The 8337-nt window shown below is 39.8% G+C and overlaps 1 non-coding gene across 1 annotated transcript; it reads left to right on the top strand.

Annotated features, from left to right (window-relative positions):
• The first annotated feature begins 8008 nt into the window (after positions 1–8008).
• On the top strand, positions 8009–8116 carry LOC127747277 (small nucleolar RNA R71). Its single transcript, XR_008009078.1, has one exon. It is a non-coding gene; the product is annotated as a small nucleolar RNA R71 (small nucleolar RNA).
• The last annotated feature ends 221 nt before the right edge of the window (positions 8117–8337 follow it).

Here is an 8337-nt window from a genome sequence, read left to right as displayed (position 1 = left end):
CCCCCCTCTTTTTTTTATACAATTTATACAATGCGAAATCGATGACCTACGTATAAAATAATAAGAATTCTTGGGATTTGAAGAAAAAAAACAACTTTGCTAACAAATATTTTTTTCTTAATTTATTAAAACTAGAATTTTTTTCAGAAGTAATTCGTGGGATCATGCACTTTTTCCTATTTATATATATAAAGAAAAAAGTGCAGTTGGTTCGATCCAAAATCTTGCATGATTAAAATAGTTAGTAAGAAAAATCAATCCAGAAAATAGATAACTCTGAAGCCTTAACTGTTTGTCCAATATTTTATTTTCAACTTATTTACTTGCGTCCCTGCCTTATGATATTTTCAAATTTAAACCTTTTGAATATCTCAAAACCCTTTTCTGCTTGCCTAACTAAGCCAATCAATCAATCATTGTTGCTTGATCCATCAATCCTCGTGGGATCGACCTTTACTGACGTAAGGTATTACTTTGTACGACCCGGTGCACTTGCCGGTTAGTTTATGGTTAGAAACACCACATTACTTGGTACGACCCGGTGCACTTGCCGGTTAGTCTGTGGTTAAAAACACCGCACCATGGGGCGGTTAGTATATGCATAAAAGGACGGCGGGGTGGGGTCGGGTAGGGCAAAAACCCACCCCACTGCCACCCCTAAGGTGTGTTGAGGCAGCACGAATGACCTGTGATCTATCTGATATGATAAGAATTCCTGGCTGTGGAGTAACATGTTGTCTCAAATTTGAAAGGAAAAACGACCATGACTCCGTTGTCTTAGACTAAACTAATGAGAAAGCTATAGGAAGAATATTGTTGTTATCATCTTGAGCCACAGCAATTAACAGCATGCCCCCGTACTTTCCGTACAAGTGTGTCCCGTCCACAGATAAAAAAGGCTTGCAATGCTTAAACACTTCAATACATTGAGGAAATGCCCAAAAAACCTTATCAAACTGACTCCACTCTCTGTCAACCATGTTCCGGTTGTAATAAGGAACAATAATGCATTCATGAATCATACCTGGGAGGCACTCCTGCAAAGCTTATAAGAGCGTAGGTATCCTATTGTACGACTCTTTTCAGTCGCCATAGATCTTGGCAATCACTTTCTGCGTTGTCATCCATACCTTTCGATACAAGGGCTTGAATGGTAACTCTGATGAACAGCACTTTGTAATATTGGGACTGACACCGACAGGTCAGTCTTTATCATAGGTACCACAACCTTGCAAATCAAACCATTATCCAACTGAGCATGGTTCTGAGACATGGTAGGTGCCAAATAGGTATGTGATCCACCGAACTGACGCACCTCCCTACAAATTTTGCTCAGATGTCAACATTATGCAAAACACAAAACTAACGTAATGGACTCAAATCCATCCAAAATAAATCGTAACATATATCAGTAATTCAAGTTCTATCGTAGTGCCACACAAAGATTCCATGGACAACTGTTAGTAAATTGCTTGCAACGACAATGGTATTTAAACCTATCAGACTCCAGAGGTCTATTATTCGCATTTCGTCAAATACTATAGTTCTTCACCGCTATTAGAACTGCTTCACATTTCCTGAACCTATGCCCAAATCAGAATTCCACCCCATCATCCATGTTGTAATCCTCCCTATCCCTGACATTCAGAAGATCGTCCGGCTGCATTACATCCAAGTTAACATATGATAATGGCTAGGAACATCCAATAGTCAAGGAATGGCCAAAGGAGGAGGTAGGAGAATTCTACCAACATCGCCGCTGGGAGTCTCCGACACATACTCATCTTCGGACGCTGTATCGCTTGACAATCTAGACTCGGCAACATAAGTTGAATTGCTCTAACTGTTGTCCTCATCGGCACTATCATGAGGTTGGCCTCGAGTGGCACAAGTTCAGGAGTCGAAGGAGATGGCCCACCACCAACAACCACGTCATGGATCACCGCATACAACTCCATCACATGTTGCGGCATTAGCCATGCATGTAGTCGAACATTACCCTTACATGCTGATCCTCATCAATCCAAAATAACCAGTTAGTAGATCCTCCGCTCAGAAGCACGTGCAGAAATCTATATGTAACTCGCCCAACCTCCTTCGTACCTACTCCTCCAATATTGCTCAGCATGACCGTCTTTAGCACATCCAAGATATCAACCCGATAAGTGTGCAACATGACAGTCTTGTCAGATTCGAAAATTACTCCTTCATCACCATATCTGACTATCCCATTTGGATAAAACACAACAAAGAAGAATTGATTATTCTCTATAAGGACAAAACGAAAAGAAGAGAAAGAAATGGTTTGTGAAATGTGTGAAAAGAGGTATTGGGATGGACTCTATAAATAGATTAATTCTCCAACATATATTAGAAGCAGAGATATCTAAACTATAATACACATATCTTGGGTGTTGAGACCCTAATTATATCCTTAACTATATCTTGGATGCTGTGGAGGGAATTAGAGAGTTGCTCTTATCTTGGGTGCTGAGACCCCCAACACCTTTTGAGCACATCTTGAATACTTAGTATTCGATATCAGCACTTATACATATCCTAGGTGCACCCAAGATGTGACTAGCCGTTACATGGTGCATGAAATTGTGATAATCAAAAATGGCGCCAAAAACTTGGTAGCACTCTCAAACGTGAATCACACTTTGTCACAACTCCGCACAACTAACCAGCAAGTGCACTAAGTCGTCCAAGTAATACCTTACGTGAGTAAGGGTCGATCCCACGGAGATTGTTGGTATGAAGCAAGCTATGTTCATCTTGTAAATCTCAGTTAGGCAGATTATAAATGGTTATGGAGTTTTTGAAAATATAAAGATAAATAAAGCATAAAATAAAGATAGAGATACTTATGTAATTCATTGGTAGGAATTTCGGATAAGTGTATGGAGATGCTGTGTTCTTTCTGAATCTCTGTTTTCCTACTACCTTCATCCAATCCTTCTTACTCCTTTCCATGGCAAGCTGTATGTAGGGCATCACCGTTGTCAATGGCTACTTTCCATCATCTCAGTGAAAAAGGTCCAAATGCTCTTGTCACAGCACGGCTAATCATCTGTCAGTTCTAGATCATGTCGGAATAGAATCCATTGATTCTTTTGCGTCTATCACCACGCCCAACAATCGCGAGTTTGAAGCTCGTCACAGTCATTCAATCCCTGAATCCTATTCGAAATACCACAGACAAGGTTTAGACTTTTCGGATTTTCAAGAATGGCCGCCAAAGGGTTCTAACTTATACCATGAAGATTCTGATTAAGGAATCCAAGAGATACACGCTCGGTCTAAGGTAGAACGGAAGTGGTTGTCAGTCACGCGTTCATAAGTGAGAATGATGATGAGTGTCACGGATCATCACATTCATCATGTTGAAGTACAACGAATATCTTAGAACAAGAATAAGCTGAATTGAATAGAAAATAGTAGTAATTGCATTGAAACTCGAGGTACAGCAGAGCTCCACACCCTTAATCTATGGTGTGTAGAAACTCCACCGTTGAAAATACATAAGTGATGGTCCAGGCATGGCCGAATGGCCAGCCCCCCTGAATGTGATCAATAGTCTCCTAAGATGAAGAACAGATTAAAACTGAGACCAAAGATGTGGTCAAAAAAGACCGAATGGTCAAAAGATACCATTACAATAGTAAAAAGTTCTATTTATACTAAAACTAGCTACTAGGGTTACAGAGATAAGTCTAAATGCAGAAATTCACTTCCGAGGCCCACTTTGGTGTGTGCTTGGGCTGAGCTTGAGCTTTACACGTGCAGAGGCTTCTTCTGGAGTTAAACGCCAAGTTGTAACGTGTTTTTGGTATTTAACTCTGGTTCGTGACGTATTTCTAGCGTTTTACTCCAGAATGCAACATGGGACTGGTGTTGAACGCTAGTTTGTGTCGTCTAAACTTGAACAAAGTATAAACTATTATATATTGCTGGAAAGCTCTGGATGTCTACTTTCCAACGCCGTTAAGAACACGCCATTTCGAGTTCTATAGCTCCAAAAAATCCATTTCGAGTGCAGGGAGGTCAGAATCCAACAACATCAGCAGTCCTTTGTCAGCCTCCTATCAGATTTTTACTCAGGTCCCTCAATTTCAGCCAGAAAATACCTGAAATCACAGAAAAATACACAAACTCATAGTAAAGTCCAGAAATGTGATTTTTCCATAAAAACTAATGAAAACATCCCTAAAAGTAGCTAGATCCTACTAGAAACTACATAAAAACAATGCCAAAAAGCATATAAATTATCTGCTCATCACAACACCAAACTTAAATTGTTGCTTGTCCCCAAGCAACTGAAAGTCAAATAGGATAAAAAGAAGAGAATATAATATAAATCTCAAAATATCAATGAATATTAGTTCTAACTAGATGAGCGGGACTTGTAGCTTTTTGCTTCTGAACAGTTTTGGCATCTCACTTTATCCTTTGAAGTTTAGAATGATTGGCATCTATAGGAACTCAGAGTTCAGATAGTGTTATTAATTTTCCTAGTTAAGTATGTTGATTATTGAACACAGCTACTTTTATGAGTCTTGGCTGTGGCCCTAAGCACTTTGTTTTCCAATATTACCACCGGATACATAAATTCCACAGACACATGACAGGGTGAACCTTTTCAGATTGTGACTCAGCTTTGCTAAAGTCCCCAGCTAGAGGTGTCTAGAGCTCTTAAGCATACTCTTTTGATTTGGATCACGACTTTAACCACTCAGTTTCAAGCTTTTCACTTGGACCTGCATGCCACAAGCACATGGTTAGGGACAGCTTGATTTAGCTACTTAGGCTTGGATTTTATTTCCTTGGGCCTTCCTATCCATTGATGCTCAAAGCCTTGGATCCTTTTTACCCTTGCCTTTTGGTTTTGAGGGCTATTGGCTTTTTCTGCTTGCTTTTTCTTTTTCTTTCTAAATATTTTTTCGCCACTTTTTTTTCGCAAGCTTCTTCTTTTTCACTGTTTTTTCTTGCTTCAAGAATCAATTTTATGATTTTTTAGATTATCAATAACATTTCTCTTGTTCATCATTCTTTCAAGAGCCAACAATTTTAACATTCATAAACAACAAGATCAAAAATATCCACTGTTCAAGCATTCATTCAGAAAACAAAAAGTATTGTCACCACATCAATATAATTAAACTAAATTCAAGGATGAATTCGAAACTCATGTACTTCTTGTTCTTTTGTATTAAAAACATTTTTCATTTAAGAAAGGTGAAGGATTCATGGAATTATTCATAGCCTTAAGGCACAGTTACTAATACTAATGATCATGTAGTAAAGACTCAAAACATAAACAAACATGAAGCATAAAATCAAAAAATAGAGAGATAAGAACAAGGAAGTTAAGGAATGAGTCCACCTTAGTGAGGGTGGTGCCTTCTTCTTTGGAGAACCAAAGGTGTTCTTGAGCTCCTCTATGTCTCTTCCTTGCCTCTGTTGCTTGATCCCTATAATTGTGTGGAGGAAAATATATCCCCTAAGGTATCTCAGGGATTTCTTGATGAGGAAATTTCTCATGCTCTTGTTGAGGTCCATGAGTGAGCTCTCTTGATGTGCAGTCAAATGCTCTACTACTGAGCTATGGACCCTTGAGATGAATCTTTCCATCTCCCATGACTCAGAGGTGGAAGCTTTTGTCTTCCCTTTCCTCTTTCTAGAGGTTTCTCCGGCCTTAGGTGCCATCAATGGTTATGGAAAAACAGAAAAGCTATGCTTTTACCACATTTATGGTTTGGTCATGTAGGGTGGGTTTGGGTGGGAAAGAGATTTTGGATTTGAAGGTAGGTGGGGTTTATGGGGAAGAGTGGGTGGATGTGATTGGTGAAAGGGTAATGGAGAAGAGAGATTGAGGTGATTGGTGAAGGGTATAGTGTTATTACATTGTGTGAAGAAGAGAGAGGTGGGGTAGGTGAGAATCCTGTGGGGTCCACAGATCCTGAGGTGATCCTGTAGGGTCCACAGATCTTGAGGTGTCAAGGATTTATCATCCCTGCACCAATTAGGCGTGTAAACGCCTTCTTCATGCAATCCTGGCATTTAATGCCAGACTGCAGCATGTTCCTGGCGTTGAACGCCACTTCCATGCTTGTTTCTGGCGTTTAATGCCAGTCTAATGCTTCTGCTGTTTTTGATTCTGTTTTTTATTTTTGTAATTGTTTTGTGACTCCACATGATCATAAACCTAATAAAACATAAAAGAACAATAAAAATATAGATAAATAAAAATTGGGTTGCCTCCCAATAAGCGCTTCTTTAATGTCAATAGCTTGACAGTGAGCTCTCATGGAGCTTCACAGATCATCAGAGCATTGTTGGGACCTCCCAAAACTAAACTTAGAGTTTGAATGTGAGGGTTCAACACCAAACTTAGAGTTTGGTTGTGGCCTCCCAACACCAAACTTAGAGTTTGATTGTGGGGGCTTTGTTTGACTCTGTATTGAGAGAAGCTTATCGTGCCTCTTTTCCATGTTTACAGAAGAATAACCTTGAGCTCTAAACACAAGGTAGTCCCCATTCAATTGAAGGACTAATTCACCTCTGTCAACATCAATCACAGCTCCTGCTGTGGCTAGGAAGGGTCTTCCAAGAATGATGGATTCATTCTCATCCTTCCCAGTGTCTAAGATTATGAAATCAGCAGGGATGTAAAGGCCTTTAACCTTTACCAACACGTCCTCTACCAATCCATAAGCTTGTTTTATTGACTTGTCTGCCATCTCTATGAGATTCTTGCAGCTTATACCTCAAAGATCCCCAGCTTCTCCATTACAGAGAGTGGCATAAGATTTATACCTGATCCCAGGTCACATAGAGCCTTCTTAAAGGTCATCGTGCCTATGGTACAGGATATCAAGAATTTACCAGGATCTTGTTTCTTTTGAGGTAAAGTTTGCTGAACCCATGTATCTAGTTCAGTAATGAGCAAGGGCAGTGCATCTTCCCAAGTCTCATTACCAAACAACTTGGCATTCAGCTTCATGATAGCTCCTAGATATTGAGCAACCTGCTCTCCAGTTACATCTTCATCCTCTTCAGAGGAAGAATAGTTTTCAGAGCTCATAAATGGCAGAAAGAGGTTTAATGGAATCTCTATGGTCTCTATATGAGCCTCAGATTCCTTTAGGTCCTCAATAGAGAACTCCTTATTGTCTGGGAGACGTCCCATGAGGTCTTCCTCATTGGGATTCACGTCCTCCCCTTCCTCTCTAGGTTCGGCCATTTTGATTATGTTAATGGCCTTACAATCTCTTTTTGGATTCTCTTCAGTATTGTTTGGGAGAGTACTAGGAGGAGTTTCAGTGATTTTCTTACTCAGCTGGCCCACTTGTTCCTCCAAATTTCTGATGGATGACCTTGTTTCACTCATGAAACTTAAAGTGGCCTTAGACAAATCAGAGACTATATTTGCTAAGCTAGAGGAGCTCTGCTCAGAATTCTCTGTCTGTTGCTGAGAAGATGATGGAAAAGGCTTACTATTGCTGAGCCTGTTTCTTCCACCATTGTTAAAGCCTTGTTGAGGCTTCTGTTGATCCTTCCATGAGAAATTTGGATGATTTCTCCATGAGGAATTATAAGTGTTTCCATAAGGTTCACCCATGTAATTTATCTCTGCCATTGCAGGGTTCTCAGGATCATAGGCTTCTTCTTCAGAAGATGCCTCTTTAGTACTGTTGGATGCATTTTGTCATCCATTCAAACTTTGAGAAATCATGTTGACTTGCTGAGTCAACATTTTGTTCTGAGCCAATATGGCATTCAGAGCATCAATCTCAAGAACTCTCTTCCTCCGAGGCATCCCATTATTCACAGGATTCCTCTCAGAAGTATACATGAATTGGTTATTTGCAACCATGTCAATAAGTTCTTGAGCTTCTGCAGGTGTTTTCTTTAGGTGAATGGATCCACCTACAGAATAGTCCAGTGACATCTTAGAGAACTCAGATAGACCATAATAGAATATATCCAAAATGGTCCACTCTGAAAGCATGTCAGAAGGACACCTTTTGGTCATCTGCTTGTATCTTTCCCAAGCTTTATAGAGGGTTTCACCATCTTTCTGTTTGAAGGTCTGAACATCCACTCTAAGCTTGTTCAGCTTTTAAGGAGGAAAGAACTTATCCAAGAAGGCCGTGACTAACTTATCCCAAGAGTCCAGTCTATCTTTAGGTTGTGAGTCCAACCATGTTCTAGCTCTGTCTCTTACAACAAAAGGGAAAAGCATGAGCCTGTAGACTTCAGGATCTACTCCATTAGTCTTAACAGTCTCACAGATATGCAAGAATTTAGTTAAAAACTGATAGGGATCTTCTG

The sequence above is a fragment of the Arachis duranensis genome, chromosome 4, assembly GCF_000817695.3.
Source record: "Arachis duranensis cultivar V14167 chromosome 4, aradu.V14167.gnm2.J7QH, whole genome shotgun sequence".
Classification (NCBI taxonomy): Eukaryota; Viridiplantae; Streptophyta; class Magnoliopsida; order Fabales; family Fabaceae; genus Arachis; species Arachis duranensis.
The sequence above is the reverse complement of the archived record's forward strand: the minus strand, read 5'-3'. Positions and strand labels throughout refer to the sequence as shown.